We start from the raw sequence: 18203 nt of genomic DNA, 5'->3' as shown, positions 1-18203 counted from the left end.
TGACCTCTTCACCACCAGCAAAGGTGTAAAACTTAATGGAGAGAGACACCTTTGCTTTCATCTGTCTGGCTTCTGCTGAGTCCTGATCACACCAAATGTGTTAAATTTCTTGCCGTATTGTAGTTTCATTTCCATTGTTTACAGCCTTGAGAAACACAATAACCCAGCACTTATGGTTGCTTCTCTTTGTTTCTCCTCCTTGGAAATGGCAGTTTCACTTTCAAAAGCTAAATCAGCGGCTATTCATTTACAAGCCACAGTAAAACTTTACCAGATCCCACCTGCTGGCTGGCTGCTATTGGGATGGGCAGACCAGACTTCACAGAGGGGAAACACATTCCTCTGATTAACAGACAAGGCATGGTGTCCTCCCAAAAGTTTACTGAGGCCTTCAGGCTCATAGCTTCAGTTAGATGTAAATGGAAAAAGCTATTGAACACTGTAGCTGGTAAGTACAGGTAAGAAGAGGTTAAAAAAAAAAAGAAGAGAAAAAACATTTTCATGCAAAGGTGAATTGAATTATGTTGAACTGAATATTGAGTTATGTTTTGGCATATTCACAATAAGCTAACATCTATGCAGTAGATAATACAGTTTCTTCCATAGTAGATCTTTTGCAAGTGGGCTTACGGAGAACGCAAGTTATAAATAATTTATGATAAAAATACATTTATAGTTACATACATATGTGCACACATACACTTGAAAATAAGAATTTTTAACACAACTTTATGCATATGCAGTCATTTAACTTTATTTTCAGTAGGGTTCTGTCACTTCTTTATAATTTCACACTGATAGGGAAACACCACTACTTTGCCTTTGCAATGTTTTGGTTTTCTTTCTGCTGCTTGGCTTTGCTGATGTGAGAACACAGATTAGTTTTTAAATAACTGTAGTGCTTCAGATTGCATAGTATACCACGGATCTGAATTTCAAGAGCCACTACAGTGTTGGGTGAACCATATTTATTAGCTATTAATAGTGAGACTATAACAGGCATCAGAAGCTACACAAGAAAACCTTAGAAGATTAAACCCCTGGCTGCAATCTCAGCAAATTCTGTGTTAGTGGAAATTAGCTTTGTAACACATTCCTTGTTTTCTTTGGACACCCTTTCTGAACTTTAAGTCATTCTTCTAACTCAAATATATTTGGTTTTTGCTTGCCTCTTTCTTTATGGTATTCAGATTTCATCTTTCCATGGTGACTTTTTTCCTTAGCACTAATTTAGACTAACAACAAAGGCTCATCCGAGGAACTCAGGGGCCAAATATGGCTCAAATGGTATAAATAAATAGGCAGATGTTATTTCCTATCTGTCTCTCATTGTTGTCCACACTGTTATAGTACTGTTGTCTACAACTTTAAAGAAAGGCAAAATAAAAGTAGTAGAAAGACACTCTATAAACCACAGGAAAATTAGAATGTGACAAATTGCATCTTCACATTAAAAAGTATTAACTTCCAACCATTAAGTGCAATGCAATATCTATTTATCAAGTTAAATTGTTTTCCTATGGCACAAATACAATTACAGAGGCCTTTTACATATGGATGGTACTTGCTTAAGGACTATTTTTACACTGTATGCACAAATCAAGTTTAATTTCAAGTTTGTTGTTTGGGGTTTTTTGCCCCAATCTTTCAAGAGATAGGCAAACAATGTTGGAAAAAACCTCTTCAGTGATCAAAATGCAGTCTTTTACTTACCAAGGGAACTATGCTTGTGGCATTTTCCATGAACTCAAAAATCCTCATCATTAAATAGCTTGAGCTATTATTTTTTTTGTCCCCACAACTTGTATTGAAAAACTACTCTAGAACCTCACCACTTTTATGGCCAGAATCTCTCTAACTTCCAGCCTAAATTTATTCATGGCCAAATTACACCCATTTGTTCTTGTGCCAACATTGTCTGCTAGGGTAAATAGTTCTTTTCCTTGCCTACTGTTTACCACCCTATTGTGTTTTTAGAGAATAATTATTTCCTGTATCAGTTTTTGTTCCTACTAGACTAAACAAGCAAAATTTTTTGAGCCTTGCTCTTAAAAGCACATCACTGTGGTAATCTATCCAATTTTTCACCTGTTTCACCTTCCACGAATGTGATGAAAAAGATCTCTGTGAGATCTCTCAGGTGCTTTAAGTAATGGCATAATTTTTTTACTTTTGTCTAATAAGAAATAGTTTATCTGGTTTACGGTTAGCATCTGCTTTTTCATGGTTGTATCCCACTGGCAACTCAGTAAGCCTGCAGTCAGCTTCTATGCATACATAGATCTATCTCCTGTGTTATTTACAACTGATATGCTCCTAGTTTACAGCAGATTTTTAAATTAATCCTTGAGTGCATGTCTTCACTGCCAACACCATGCACTTCAAGAGTGAGTTTAGCAGTGTGTATTTTTATGTGCATTTTCCAAGGGTAACACATGTTTTGGATAAGCTGATGCCAAAGATAATAGAAAAATGAAAAGGAATAATATTGTGAGACCAAAGAGAGGCACTCAGCACACTGACAGCACCAGGCATGACATATTAAGGAATACTGAGTTTTCACTCAATGCTCCAGTGTAATATGATAGAAAGTAAATGTTTGAGTGTGATACACTGCATACAATACATTAGGACATTATTTTTTGGCCCTGTATACTTACAGCTGCTTAACTGTTGTATTTCAAAATAATTAGGATTATTATATCAATTACTTCCAGGGTAAAGAAAAGCTTTGATGCTGCCTGGTTTTAAAGGGTCCATTTAAGGACCATACATTCTGGAATGAAGACTATATAACTCTTAAGTTTTAACAGACATGGAGACTTTCACAAGCATGTTGATGATTTTAGACTGCAAGTTCAAATAGCTAGGAATTTCGAAACTGAATCCTTAAGAAAATGATAGATGTTTCCTCATTTTGATGTGGAAGCCAGCAATCTATAAAATACCTTTACCTATGCAATTATAGATAGCAGAAGGGTAGTAAATTCCCACACTTAGCAGCTTCACCCTTTATTAGAAAGATAGACTACCTTCTTGAAGGATGTTTTTAGAGGGAGAAAGATTATTTTAAAGTCATGTGATGCTTTGGGTTTTTTTAATTTTTCATAAGAGTGGTGGATGAAAAAATTTATTTAAATTATCTGCTAGGTTGTGCAGCTTTAGAGAATTCTTGAAAAATATTTTTTGTCAGTTTTAAATTTGATGGGAATCTGCTTATGGGGAAGGGAATCTGTGTCTGCTCAGGATTATTTTATTAAGTTATTAAAAGGTAGTTTTACTTACTGTGCCCTCCTTGACTATTGCTACATAATACCTTCTTTGATGTTGAAGTGGAAAAGCGAACACATTAACTTTTTGATGCATTATAAGTAAGATTGAATATGTTTTCTTTAGTTTGGGGTACCCTTGTGGAGTTGATAGCTGCCCAGTAATCACTGCTGTACAAAGTGGGGTGTGGCTCTGGGGTGTCCAGCACAGGAAGGACATCAGCCTGTTGGAGCGAGTCTGGATGAGGGCCAACACGATGATCAGAGAGCTGGAGCATGTCCCCACTGAGGAAAGGCTGAGAGGATCGGGATTGTTCAGCCTGGAGAAGAGAAGGCTTTGGGGTGACCTAACTGTGGCCTGCAGTACCTGGAGGGAGCCTGCAGAAAAGGTGGAGAGGAACATTTCGCAAGGGCATGTAGTGAAAGGACAAGGGGAAACAGCTTCAAACTGAAAGAGTAGGTTTAGGTTAGGTATTAGGAAAAGCTTCTTGACTGTGAGGGTGGTGAGGCACAGGAACAGGCTGCCCAGAGAAGCTGTGGATGGCCTTTCCCTGAAAGTGTTCAAGTCTAGGCTGGAGGAGGCTTTGAATGTCCTGGTCCAGTGAAGTCTCTGCACTTGGCAGGGGGTTTGAAACTAGATGATCTTTAAGGTTCCTTCCTTCCAAAACTGTTCTAGTATTCTATGATATGCAACTAGTGGCTTCAAAAAGTAAATAAATTTATATTTCTGTCACAAGGTTTATTTTCTTTACCCATAATTCACTGTATTTTTAGAAATATTTGAGACATCAGAAACTTGCAGGCCTTCACTGCAGCAGGGTACAACCAAGTGATCATATTAACTTGACAAGATTAATTTAAACAGTTCTTTCCCTTAATATACCTCTTTCTTTTTTGCTAGCTGTAAAAAGTAAAAGTTTTTGTCAAATTGGTACAAGGTTTGTTATTAGTCTTTCCTCTTTAGACAATGATACACTTTTTGTGTTGTGTAAGGAAAGGGATTTGCAAAGTGCCTGACAAAGTGAAACATCACAGAAAGTAAAATGTGTAGTAGAGGGTAACACTAATTATTATTTTAATCTCACAGAGGTTCTGGGCTAATTAAAAAAGAATTAAACTACACATGACAGATACCAGTTACATTTCTTCATATACTGCTGGAGGATGCACAGGACCATAGGGATGATGAAAGCATTGCAAGAACATACAAGAAAAATAAAACACAATTTCTGCATCCAAGTGCAGTGGGTTTTGCAGGTAAATATGGCATACTTGTTTGACAAGATGTTCTTTGCACAGTATAATTTTGTTATTAATACAGCTTCTATATAGAAAAACATTTGTTAAATGATTTAAGATAGGTTGTGGGGGGGCAGACAGAGCAGAAAATCACCCTTCAGCAGTTATTTACGTGTGAAATACTCAATACAAAATAAGAGTTTCTCCTCTTGTGCAGTATCTTCTGGTGACATTTTGAAATAAAAATCAATTATAATTTCCCAAGCTGAGAAAATTTATGCTTCTCTGAGAAGCTGGCCTCATCAGTAAGTTAATACTGTTTGGCACCTGTATGGAGAAGCATCCAGAAAATATTTGCTGTGTAAAACAGTGATTTCTTTTCTTTTTCTTCAGTTGTTTTCTCTTTATTACTTGTGTTAGGTTCCTTGCCATTAGATTTCTTGGAGCTCTGATTCAGGGTGAAACAGATCTGTTGCTTCCTGAAAAAAGATTACTTAGTATGGAGATGGTAAGGTAAATTTGGTGAAATAAATCTGTTTTAAGAGGGTTAAGGTGGATGTGTACCAGAAGGATATGATAAGAACTGTGATAAGTTTCATATTGTAAGGAGTGCCATGCTAACTCAAGATAAAAAATGAAACAAAAATCCACTCTGGGAATTAGGAGCTGTGCATCAGCATGGATGCTGCTGTGCCATGCAGGCTAATGCAAGCACATGGCAGCTGATGGGACAGAGCCCTGTGCCTTGCTCCAGCACTGACTTCTGCTTTCCCTTCGGTCTGTCATGGGAGTGGCTTAAAATTATATACTCTGCAATGATATAGGTCTACAATATGAGGGCTTTGGCACCTTGGTCCTGCTTCAGAGTAGTTTAATGCTGAGAGAAACTCTGTAGCTGATGAGGATTTTTCTGTCATTCAAATGACATCTTAAAATCAGGTGTGTCAGAGCTTATTTTGTGTAGATGACTGGCATGTTGAATGCAAGTAGTTGTTGACTTGTGCTTCCAGAGAAGGCAGCGTGTGTAATGTGCACAGCCTGTATGACTATTGAAATGATATATCTGATCATTTGTGCCCCAGTTTCACTCCCCACACATTTCCCACTTCTTCACACACAGAACTGCAGTAGGCAGGGCTGATTTAGGAGAGCAGGTATTCCCCAGTGGAGCTGAGAAGTGAAAGAAACTGTATCAACTGGGACCCAAATAGCAGCAATGGTGAGATGCTGCAACTCAGGAAGGTTTATAAAACCATAGGTTATTTCCATTTTCTTTAAATAAATTATTTCCCATTTCTTTAATAATCACAGGATACTGTAATTATTAAGGCAACAGGAAACAAATAATAAATTCCTTCCTAAAAAGCACTTTATATATGAGATGTGAAAAATGGTGGAGTTGAAAGGGAGATAAGGTGCTCACACTGTGCACCCGAGCTGGATGTGGGTTACTCCCTTTAAGGTGTGTGGTCTAAGCTTCAGGTGATGGGAGTGGTTCCATGTTTTTTGAAGTTTTGCTTTTTCTTCTTTTTTTCATCTTCCTCCTGGCATATCACAGGCCTTTCCCATGAGCAGTGTCAGTAGCAAAAATTGAGCAGATGTCTCACTGGGCTGTTCCCATTTTGCTACCACAGTATTACATACACTAGTTCTCCCAGCTTTCTTTTTGTGTGTTCCCCTCTCTGTCTGAGCTTCAGCTAAATAGTTTGTTCATTTAAAATACACTATCAACCCCCCTAAAACTGCCAAAAATTACCCTCACAAAGGTCCTGCAAGTTCACTTCCAAATTTGAAGCTGCTCTTTCTTTTTTTCCAATCCTGTGACTTTATCCTCAATTTTGTTGAGTCTTTACAGGCTTTGTGTCACTTGTAGAAACCTAGAAAGTGGATTACTGTAAGGTAAGAATTGACTCTTAGAGGCTTCCAGTGTGACCATTCAGGTTGGAAATCCTTTTAATAAACTTAATTAGTTAATGATAAAAAAAAAAATCAAAAAACTTTCAAGCCACTTTGGCTTTAACAGCAGAAAAAAACTCAATAAAACAGATACTCTGACAAAATGAAAACAGCAAGTTCACTTATTACTAAAAAGTATAAAATGTTAACAGAAAAGGTATTTTTTAAGTAACATTTATGAGTGCTATACACATGAATATTGAACATCTATTCCCGTAAAATCATCTAGTAAGGAAATAAAACATCCATTTGCATTTTACCTTTGCACATAGGTTTATTAAGATAATTTATGTATCTTTTTGTATGGTGAGCCATTGCTTTGTCTCTGTCTCAGCCTGTCCAGGGTGTATGAATATTGACTAACGCACACCCCATGGTGTATTATTGCTTACTTGAAGCATAATACCACGTGACCTTGTTTTTTCTCTTAATTATATTTTTCCCTTGTAGGAAAGTAAGTTTGCTCACTCTGAATCGTGCCAAACCGCATAATTTGGAAAAGAATATTGTGGCTCTACTTGGAAAGTACTAATTGGGCTCTAGCCATCACTGGGAAAGCTGTATAGTCTTTTATTATTTTAACTGGCCAAATGCCCTTTGTTACCACATTAACAGTCTCCCTATGGTGCATGTAACTTTGATGTTATTTCCACTTTTAAGCTAAATTTGACCAGATGAAAGACACAAACCCTCCAATTTTGAAATAAAAAAATAGCATGTTTTGTTAATCCTGTACTTCAGAAGGAAAGTCTGTGAAAATGATAACCTTTGTCTGCTGGCCAAAGTTTTTGTTCAGTAAACCCATCCTGCCAGCTGTTCTCCTTGGCAAGAGGAAAGATAATATTTTGGTATCTCTAATATCTCCATTTTGAGCTGAAGTTCTGCTTGTGCCATCACTTAAATCATGCATGTTAACATCGGTCTGGCAAACAATGCTGCGCTTTTTAAACAGACCTCAGTTTGGATGGTATCACCGCAATGTTGCAATAAAGCTGCTTCAGATTACCACATAGAGCTGAAATCACTCACTGCCTGTGGACTCTTGCTGGCGCTCTGGACTGTGCTGCTGAGGAACTGCTTTCAAAGGCTAAAAAAGACGCTGAAAGAGCTTTAAAGGTGCATTTTAGTCCAATGTCACCAGGACCTAAAGGTGCAAAACACCAAATCTGGGCTCCCACTCACATCTCTTGAAGGAGACTGGACAAGGATCATCTTGGTGACTAAGATACAGTCCTTAGCAAGGAGAAGGGACAGCCAGAGAAACTGGCATTTCTAAGAGACACAAAGTGGGCACCTAAAGCTCTAGGCCTAGACAGATACACTTTTCACATTGAGACTATCTGAATCAACATGTGCATGGGGAATGCTCTCTCTCCAGATTCATCTTTGACTGCAAGTTTTAATTTCTGCTGGAATATAAAGGGTGTTCTCATCATGTTTAAGAACATTTAAGAATGTCTTTCTCAGTTTACCGGTAACCTGAAGCCAGGGTGGTTACAGGCATATTGGATACCACACCTTGGCAGAGGATTATTTCTGCACATGTTTCAGGACAGCTCATCACTAAAGACTTATAAGGAGAGAAAAAAAAAATTATAATCCTGCAAAAAATTTACTTGGATTCCTTGAAGGTTTCAAAGATTTCTTAAAGTCCCTCAATGAGCACAAGCAAATTGATTAGGATAAAAGTAGGTCTCAAGTCTTTGCCTGATTAGACATAAAGCCTCTTTCACTAAAATGAAGCATGAGGGAAGACAAGAGAGTCTCTTAAAACAAGAATTTAATTCATTTGTGCATTACTGTAATTATACTATTGTCGTAAATGCTCTCAGGTTAATGGTGCTTTTGACAATGCAACGTTGCACAATCTGAAACAGAACTGAGCCCTCCCTGAATCTAACTGGCTCCTTTATAGCCTTCTACTTGCATTTGACAGTGTAAGGCACATTCCAAACAAAATGAGGATAGTTCCTGTGTCCTGCTTACCTACTATTTTTGTAACACCTTGATGTAAGTTAATAGCAAAATAGATGGTGCACTTTGTTAGCAGGGCCCAGCCCAACAACCATGCTAATGATAATGCAGTTGTACCTGGGATTCAAGTTTTCATTTAAGTACATTTCCCCTGACATCTCCAGTACGTGATTTAAAAAAAGAAAAAAAAAAGTATTTTTTCAAGTTTTAATTTCCTTCAGAATCATAAAATCATTCAGTACTTTTCCCCCTCCTTCAGGTTAGCTTTCCTCAGTGCAGATAAAGCTACAAGTTCTTATTTGAAGTTTTCTTGCTTGCTGAAATGCCAGAGCCTTTCAGAGTACATTTCAGGTAAGGCAAATCCGTCAATCAAATGCAAAAGCACTAGGGAAACATATTTTAAAATGACAAATACTTTTTGGTAGCACTCTCTCAGATGACTTTCCCGAATCTGGCTTTTTGCAGTTAGCACGCCTCATGCACCAGCCTGCCCGCTCCCCGTATGTCTCTACATTATTATTAATGCGTACTGCGGTTCCACAAAGGTGTTCCGAGTGGAACCTGGCCCAGAGACCTTGGTGGGAGGGAAACTGTAAACCCTGGCCTCTCTGGATGGGCAGTGTTGCTACGCTCCTGCTCCAAGCCCTGCAGTGGGTGGCTGAGCTGCCCAGGCAGCTTTGTCCCCTGCAGCACAGCACCACCAGGACATGGCCAGGAAACACGCCAGGCTCGGCCCCACAGGTTGAGTTACTGACACTCACCAGCTGCTCCTTGCGTGGAAGAACTTCAACACCTTCCTCTTGCCTTGCAAATACAGGTATTGCAAAAAATACAATTAAGCCAGTAAAAAGAGGTAGTGCATTGAGAGATGAAGAAACATCTTCAATTTTTAAACTTTGCTCAGAACAACTTGAAAAAGGTAGATGGTCACAACACCTTAAATGAAAGGAAAAGTAATTGGGGAAAAAAGAATCCATGGCCACAGTACATGAAGCAGCCCATGAAAGCCATCTGACCTGTCATTTGAATCCTTCTGTATCAAAGAACTATGTTAACAATAACTGTAATGAAATTAGACTTATTATGCATGCATGAACAATAAAACTCCCAAAAAAATCTGCTATGGTAGCATTTGAGGCTAAGAAAAAGAAAGTGGAAGCTTGTAAAAGATGTTTCAAAAATGACAAGCCCAAGAGGAAGATACCTCCCATCAGCTCAAGGTCTCAGAATCAGCACTTCAGAAAAAAGCTGCTGTGGTTAGAAAAGGTAGTTTATTACCAAAGATTGCATCTCTCACAAAGTTTAAGGTGAAAATAAGACATAAACCATAAAGTGATCATATGCCCAAAAAGGCACTGACAGGCATCAAAAACTGGTAGATAATACTTTCCTGTAGCAAGCAAGACACCTCTCAAAGAATGTTGCAGTTGATTGCTAAGATACGAAGGAGCACACAGGAGAGAGGTCATGCCAGTGAGCTGCAGGAATTCTTTGCATCCCTGTTTGCTATAAACTCAAGGAGGTTCTCTTGTTGTAAGCCCTTTATACAGCACCCATTGGAGAGATCACTGAAAATTATATTTCAGTTTGTTTCTAAGAAAAAGAAAATAGGATAGGAAGCCAAACAATTTCAAAAGATAACAAAAACTAGGATTAGTGTGCATGGCAAAGAGAAGACAAAGTGAACTCTAAAATCATGAGTAACAAAGACAGTTCTAATAGAGAATAAAGTTTTTTGTATCATGGGAGGAGACAGTGAACAAGGTGAACAAATGATTTGATGCATCAAATCATTATGACTCTGAAAACAAAGGAACCCAAAAGTATTTCTTCATACAGTATGGTGGTAACTTGAACCTCCTTGCCACAAAAAGCTGCTCTCTTTTTTCACAGAAAATTTGATGTGTTAAAGATGTCCTAGACAAATTCATCCATTGGTACTTGTCAAATAGGAAGACTTTACCTCTGAATTCGGAAACCAGATTGCTAGAATTTCAGAACATAAAGCAGGTAGCTATCACTACGTGATTGTTATTTTATAATGATCTTTAGTAATCACCCTCCATTTTTGACCACTTTTCATCGCTTTTGGAGCCAGAATACTAGGCTACATGGATCTTTTTCAGCCTGAGCTGGAAAATGATTAAATATAAAATGTTATTTCATATTTGTTCTGTAAGAGAAATCCTCACACAGTGTGAACTACTCGGGATTCACGCACTTCTGCAGATCTGTAGCAAGTCACAGCAGCTGAGAACCTGCTCAGAACACTCCATGTTGGCTGACACAACAAAATTGGAAATCCAGCCTCACAAAGCAGTTTTCAGTGAGCTCATTGCACACAAGACTGTCAACTGACCATTTACTGAGCTTCCCATGCACTGACCTCTACCAAAATCTCCCTTTCCTCCAGCCCTTTGCTCACAGGGGGTTTTCTACATTTTACATAATACAGTGATGAAGTGAGGCCAGGAAGCTGTGGGATCTTCAGCTTTCATTTTCATGGACTGTTTACAGTAGAAGACTCAGCTGAAACATTCTGTTCCCTTTTTCCCAAGAAAATATCCCTGATGGTACATGCTTACTCTACAATACTTCACACTGTGTGAGACTTACATAGCTCACTCCTAGTTGTCCCACCTAAACTTTCTTTCACTCCAATTTCGAGGTCAAATAACAGCATCAAGTAATTTAAATAATAAATAACTCATAGGAAAAACTTTGCTTTGAACAAAAATGCAAAAAATTTTTTTTTTGCATTTTCAACCACTGAAGCAGAACTGCAGTCATTTAGTAAACACCATAACTTGAAGTTAACCAGTAATTTTTTTTTCAGGACATGCACAGAGAGAGAATTTTTCTGTTGTAATGCAGTTCCCTAATGGTCTATCGTTAACATATTATGTTGCTTTCTATATAACCTTGAGAAAAATACAAAAGGTATTTCATTATTGTATGAGCTATGTAAACATGCAAACATTTCCTGTTGTTTTAAGGAATGACTTCTGTAAGCAGTTATCTACAGTATATCTAAATTAAACAGCCACGGTAGAAGGAAGAGAAGCCATTTTGTATTCAGTCATTAAACAGAATCAGGAACAGTTGCTAAAATAATGTATCCCCATTATTCATTAATATTATGCTTCACTTGTAGGAATAGATACCTGACAAGAATTGTACCAGAACTAAAGATGCTAATGAATGATTAAAGGCTAGGGAGCAGATGTGAAGGGCAAGTAGAACAAGAATACCTAATTTCTTTTTTTTTTTCTGAGAACATTTATATGTTCTCCTTCATTCTCTTCCACTGAGTTTTGCTTTCTGATCTCTGCCATATAATGGGCTGAACTAGGACTGGATTTGGACTCTTTCCAATCTTGTGGAAAGCTGTCTTTCCTAAACTGTGACAAAATAATCAAAAACTTGACAAAATTTATTAACTAGGAGTAATAACAACATCAAGAATGTCAAGAGAAATATTTCATTTAGGTGATCTTCAAAGCATTTCAACTGTACTTACATCTTATAACTAAAAGCCATTTTACAGAAAACCAAAATGTTTAATTTGATGTGTCAAAATCTTGTTTTATAAAAACTAATTTTTCATGGCCTCAAAATCTGATTTGACCTATTTCTGACAAAGTTTTGGCTAAGATAGATAGAGGCATTTTTGGATGATACTTATTTTGTCAAAAAGCTTCAAGCTAGCTTTGCTGTCCATGATAGTCTGTACAAATATCACAGGAAACTTCTGGTTAAACCGCAAAGGCTTAATCAGCTGGAACTTGAATAATATGCAGACATGTATCTAACTGATCCCCAGCTGACTATGAAATCTGTGTCCCATATGCTGTTTAAAAAGGGAGGTTGTAAAATTTAATTAGACAGGAGAAAGAACTGGAGCTTGGTTTCCTGGGATGTTTGTTTTTTTTTTAATTTTTTTTAAATTTTTTTTTTTTTTTTTTTTTACTTTATATGCCCAGTCAAACCCCTATATATTAACCTAATCTACAGATTGCTCTTCTGCTCACAGGGTTTGTACCTTGCACTACCTAAACTCACTGAGAATTTTATTTGCATCCCAAGAATTCAGGTCACAGAGAAATCACCTGGAGATGAGTAAACCCACTACAGACACACATGCTAGCTTGCCTGGGAAATTAGCACACAGTCATTTATACCAGAAATGAATGCTTCACCAAATCAGTGTCTTTCACTCATAGCTGTCAGCAGATTCCTCTTTTTTTTTTTTTTTCTTCCTAGTGAAAGGGCACAGTTTTAGGTAGGAAATCAAAGTTGTCTGACCATTTATAAGTAAATTTGCACAGATCTCTTGTAAAAGCTCACAGACCTCCTGAATCCATGGACTACATGTGGAAAGCAGCACCAGTGCTACAAACTTGTTTCCACATAGAAGCTCCTCACAGTCCACAAAGTGAAGTACCTTTACACTGCTTTCAAAAAAATCCATCTATTTCAAGTTCAGTTGCTTTCTGGTTACACAGACCTGTATTTTTAAGTGACTTGTCCAAGTGACAATAGGAGATCCTTGGATTATGGTTAGAAAGCTGATTGGTTACCTAGTCCCATATTCCTGTGTTTTCTGGTTCCAATTCCAGGGATTTTACCCAACCACTTTGAGAAAATTTTCCTCCTGCTCAATGAAGAATTGTGCTGGTGGTGCAAAACTGAAATGTTGCTACATTTCTTGGGCATGATGAAGTGCTCACGGCACCAGCAGAGACCTTGACTTTACACTTAAGGCTTATTAAGGCTTGGTTACCTTTTGGGGTGGTAGGAAAGCAAGCAAAGAGCCTGATGTGCTCTGCCAGAGCAGCTTTATCAAGCCCTGCAGTGGCAGTCCAGGGGATTACCAGCTGCAGCTGCCTGCCTTCAGCAGGGCAGGATGCCAGCCCTCAGCTGCTCCCCTTGCTCTCCTGACTGCAGAACGTGTACAAACACAGTTGGGTCTCCTTATGACATCTGCACTTAAAAAGCAAGAGGAAAATGCAGGGCCTGGAAAAGACCATCTCCCTGATAGCAGGGCACAAACAGTTAGCTGTCCCCTAGCCAATCTAACCACAGTCATCCCTGCACTGAACCAGGTGTGAGTCAGTTCAGGCTAAAAATAATCAGATCTTTTTTGGGAGTGTGGCCGGGCAGGATCCAGGTTCTTGGCTCCATAAACAATTTTACAAGAGCTAAAGGAGGGCAAAGGCTGGGAATGAGCAGCTGGGGGCTGTTAAGATGTCATTGTCAGTGAATGGCACCGCTTCCCTGAATTTTCACTACAACAGGGCTTGAGTGTTCAGATAATCAGCCACGACATCTGAGATATGGGAGCAGATGGGCCAATACCTGCTTAGAGTGCTCTAGTTTGAGTCACTGAAAAGGACATCTGCCTCTGCTCTCAGGCCGGGTGCCTCAGCAACCCCACTGCAGCTGGGCAGCATCTTCTGTGTGTTTATGAGTGGGTATTTCTCAGAAGCCTTTACTCTTAGTGCTGTTTTGAATGAATTTTCACAAGACAGCCAAAACTCTTCCTGCTGTTAAAATCTACTGAATATTGAGCCCTTGTTACAACATAGGAAGGTACCACAGCTCCCCAGAGAAACAGCTGCAAGAATGTTTTTAAGATGCCAAACCCAGCAACCTTTTCCCTTAGCCTTGTTCAACAAAATAATGGTATCTGAAACTTTTTACTCTGAGGCACACAAGTTTTTGAGACTTCAGCCTTCAGAATGAAAATTTGGCACAGTTAGTGACATCTGAAACTTCTGAAGACAAATATTGGACACCTGTGCCTACATTATCCTTAAATTTAAAAACTTGCTCTGTCTCTTTCTTAGTATTAAGTTCCAGGCCCACCATGTTTTTGTCAGTAACACTCAGGCCAGCATACAACACCAGAAGCATATAGAAATGACTAATATGAAAGGGCTGAATAAAAGGCACTAAAAAACTAAACCAGAAAGAAATCATTGCTTAAGAATTATTGTTTTATTTGCTTGTCATTAGACATCTGTTCACAGGCACTGCAAACATTCCACTTTGTGCCTGGGCTAAATAGTGTCAACTTTGCAGGGATGCCTTCTTCTTCCTCATTGTTTTTACTTGGTTTCTAGGGCAAACAAAACTTTTTTTTTTTTTTTTTTTAAGCCTTTTAATAAATTAAAGCTGTTATAGAGTTAGAAGTAAATAACTGCATAGTATGGAAATTTCTATCCAGCAAGCCTCAGAACATAACAAAGATCATTATATGTGCTGTATCAAACTCTTTCTTCTCACTTTGTGCCCTCCCTCCCCCTCCACCCTGGTAATCCCCAGAACTCTGTGGTGACTGAAGTAGAATTTGAGGTCAAGTTTTGTCCTGAAAAAATGTGGAGCTAGCCCTCCTCTTCCTCCCCTCTCCCTGTCATCTGCTGACATTTCCAGATGACAGCATACTGAATCTGAACTGTTTCTTTTGCTGGGAATGCCATCTGTGAGGTGGCAGCTGGGGTGGGAGGGAAGGCACATAGCAAATGAGCAGTGATAAATATAGACAGTAGACTAAATTCAGGGAAGTTCCACTTCTTTCCAGTGCTACAGATCTTTGCACACTTCCTTTAAATGGATGCAGCTTCTCTGGCGTTTGAACAGCTGGATTGCTTAGCAAGAAAGCAAAGTAGGAACATTGGAACAGAGATGTCAAACAAGCCAGTTTGGGCAAAATGCTAAGACTACTGAAATTTCCCAAGTTATTCATGGTTCCACTCCATTTCTATCATATTACACTATACTGGAACTAGCAAGGGAGGAGAAAAAAAGTTGAATGTATTGTCAAAAGGAATATGTCATAATTTATTCAAAATGAAAAATCATTGAAGATCTGAAGGGAGTATTTCTTGTAGAGTAGAGGTAAAACCAATGTCCAGATAATTGACAACTGAACATCAATTCTACACAAAAAATGCTGGCATTACAATTTCTCATTGTAATACTCAAAAGGACCATTTACATGTGAATTATCTTTTTCCCTGGATTACAGAAGGAATAATTCAATAATTAAAAACTCATCCTAAGGCACTGAATTCTATAAATAAGATGATGTAAGAGGAAATTCTAGAGATTTAAATTTTGCTTATATTTCTTCACTAGAAGATTGCTAACAGCATCTTGTCTACACAGAAATACAGAAGGCTAAGGTGGGAAGGGACCTCTGGAAATCTTCACGTTCAACCCCTAAGAAGGGTCCAAAAGGTAGCAGGCTGCTCAGGGCCATATCCAGTTGCATTTTGAGCTAACTCTGAAGACACAGATTTCACTTCTCTCTGATTCAGTGTTTGATTACCCTCACAGGACAGAATTTTCTTCTTCTGTTTAATGGAATTCTCTTTGGTTAAATTTGTGCCCACTGCCTCCTATCTTTCCCTGGATACCAGTGAGAAGGGAATAGTTCTGTCTTCTTTGTACCATCCTGTATTTATATTATATATATGGATGAGATCCCACCTAAGCCATCTCTTTTCAAGGGTAGTATATTAATAAATATTAGTAAAACATTAATAAAACATGTAAATTTATATGCTTTGGAATCACTTCAGAAATACCTGCCCTGATTTATCCATGGTTTTCACACTGAATACAGCTTTCAAGATATATTTTAGGCAAGTGCCATTGTTGTTAGGAGTTTCATGAACTGAAGAAGAATTTATTAAAGCAACCTTGTTTTCTTTCAAACTATAGGTAGGTAAGTAATTTGGTAAGACATTCTTGTCTTCCTTTCAGTGTTTAGTTAGAACAGACACACATTACAACTTTTATCTTGCTCATTAATTTTAAGAGCAAACAATCACAAGAAATGAGCTCGATCCTTGAGCCTTTTACTGCATTTTAATTTATGGAAGTTGGACTCATATCCCAAATTCACTTGATTTACCTTAACTTTCTTGGCTGACTTTACATAGCATTGCCTGGAAGCAAAGGCTCCATATTCAGTGCTGCAGTTCTCCATACACAAGACTTGAAGAGAAGGAAAGGACCTGTCATACCAGTAAAAAAACCTAGTTGATGTTGACTTACTTCAGCAAAATCTGTGTCCTCAAAAGTGTAAAACTACAGACATATGTCAGCTGTAATAAGTTTTCACTCTGTCCTCTCTTCATATTTCCTCTGTGGCAGTAATATTTACCTATTGTGCAAGATAAGGCTTTTTATGATAATTCACAGACATCTTCTATCTTCATTTAGGCATCAAATCTTTTAAAGTTGATACCCCATACTGATAAACAGGTTTCTCAACAGGCAGCATGAAGTTCATATCGCCAGCAGTACATATCTCATCTGGGTGTGGAAAACCACACAGTAACTACCTGTACAGGTTGCAGTTCCATGTTTCCCCTTCAGGTGACATGCCAGCTCCCTCCTCCTGCTGGTAGAGCTGACCCCCCCTTTAAGATCCTTGCACCACTTTTGACACCACTCTCACCACTGAGAGACATTTCTGCATGGCTGCCCACCAAAAAAACCACAAGGTCTCTCTCTGCTGGGTCGGATTCCTGATGCCTTAGCACATTGAAACACTTCAGTGACCAGGGTCAGTCAGCACCCAGCCAAGCCACAGTGTCAAGAGCTGACTGTCTTTGCACTCTGAATGACACTCCTGGAACTTTCCAAGGGTATTAGGAAAGTGAGCAGGAAGTCTCCTGGTTTAAAAATGGGTCCCCAATGCTCAGAGAGCCAGCTGAAACAAGGGGACAACATGCTGCCAAATGAGCTAATTGCAAGCATCAGACAATTTATAAACACTGGTAGAGTGTTAGAGCAAAGGATCTGTTTATTTGAAACACAGACCATGGATAGATTTTTATGTAAGTTTTGGAGGCTTATTTTTGAAAGAAATTCATACTTCTAGAATATTCCAAACATATACTATTATGCATAATTGTCCTCTACAGTGTCCATGGTGGATTGGTAAACAAGAGTGAGCTAACATGAAACACATAAAAATGAAGAATCACCCACACCTCCAATTTTCATGGAAGATATATTACAACCATTCAGATAATTCCTGTGGGCTCACTTTATGGCCTTGGTGGGGCAGTTTTCTTTGTCCTTTGCAGTTTACCTTAAAATCTTTCAATTTGATTAAGAACTTGCAGTTTTTCTCGAGGAGGAACCTGGAACCACAGGTCATCTGCAACAAATTCAAAAAAGGTTTTTCACCACTTCCAGTGAGTGTCTCACAGAACGTTAAATAAAGCACAAGCAGATTATTATGATATCTTAAGGATATTCAATCCCATTGTTTTGCATGAAATTCTACAGAAATTCTTAAGGTGTCAAGTAAGCATCTGAATTCTATTTAAATAAAATTAACCTTACAAAACCTACTGTGTCCTTAGCCTATTAATTTTTCAGGTATCTGGAGATTTAAGAGCTCTCCCCACCAAAAAAATCAAATACACTCATAAAAATACAAAGTTTACTGACACATTTAAAATTATGTATGAAAATGAAGAAACTGCATGACTGCTGATATGTAACTAAGAGAGAACCATTTGAGTGAACTGGTTCTTACTCCTGAATGGTTCATGCAGTTCATATACTCCCAAAACTGGAAACGGAGTTAACATAATGAGGATCAGATTTTCATAATCCAAGGCCATCTATACCACATCAGAGACCTTCAGCATGCACTTACACAAACGCCACAGTTTCTACAAGAAAACAGGAGCACCTTGTGTATCCTAGTTTCCTTGAACTCTTTTCTGACACATAAGC

Source organism: Pseudopodoces humilis, chromosome 1, assembly GCF_049639895.1.
Source record: "Pseudopodoces humilis isolate 2021_Gansu_Grassland_sample_001 chromosome 1, ASM4963989v1, whole genome shotgun sequence".
Classification (NCBI taxonomy): domain Eukaryota; kingdom Metazoa; phylum Chordata; class Aves; order Passeriformes; family Paridae; genus Pseudopodoces; species Pseudopodoces humilis.
The sequence above is the reverse complement of the archived record's forward strand: the minus strand, read 5'-3'. Positions refer to the sequence as shown.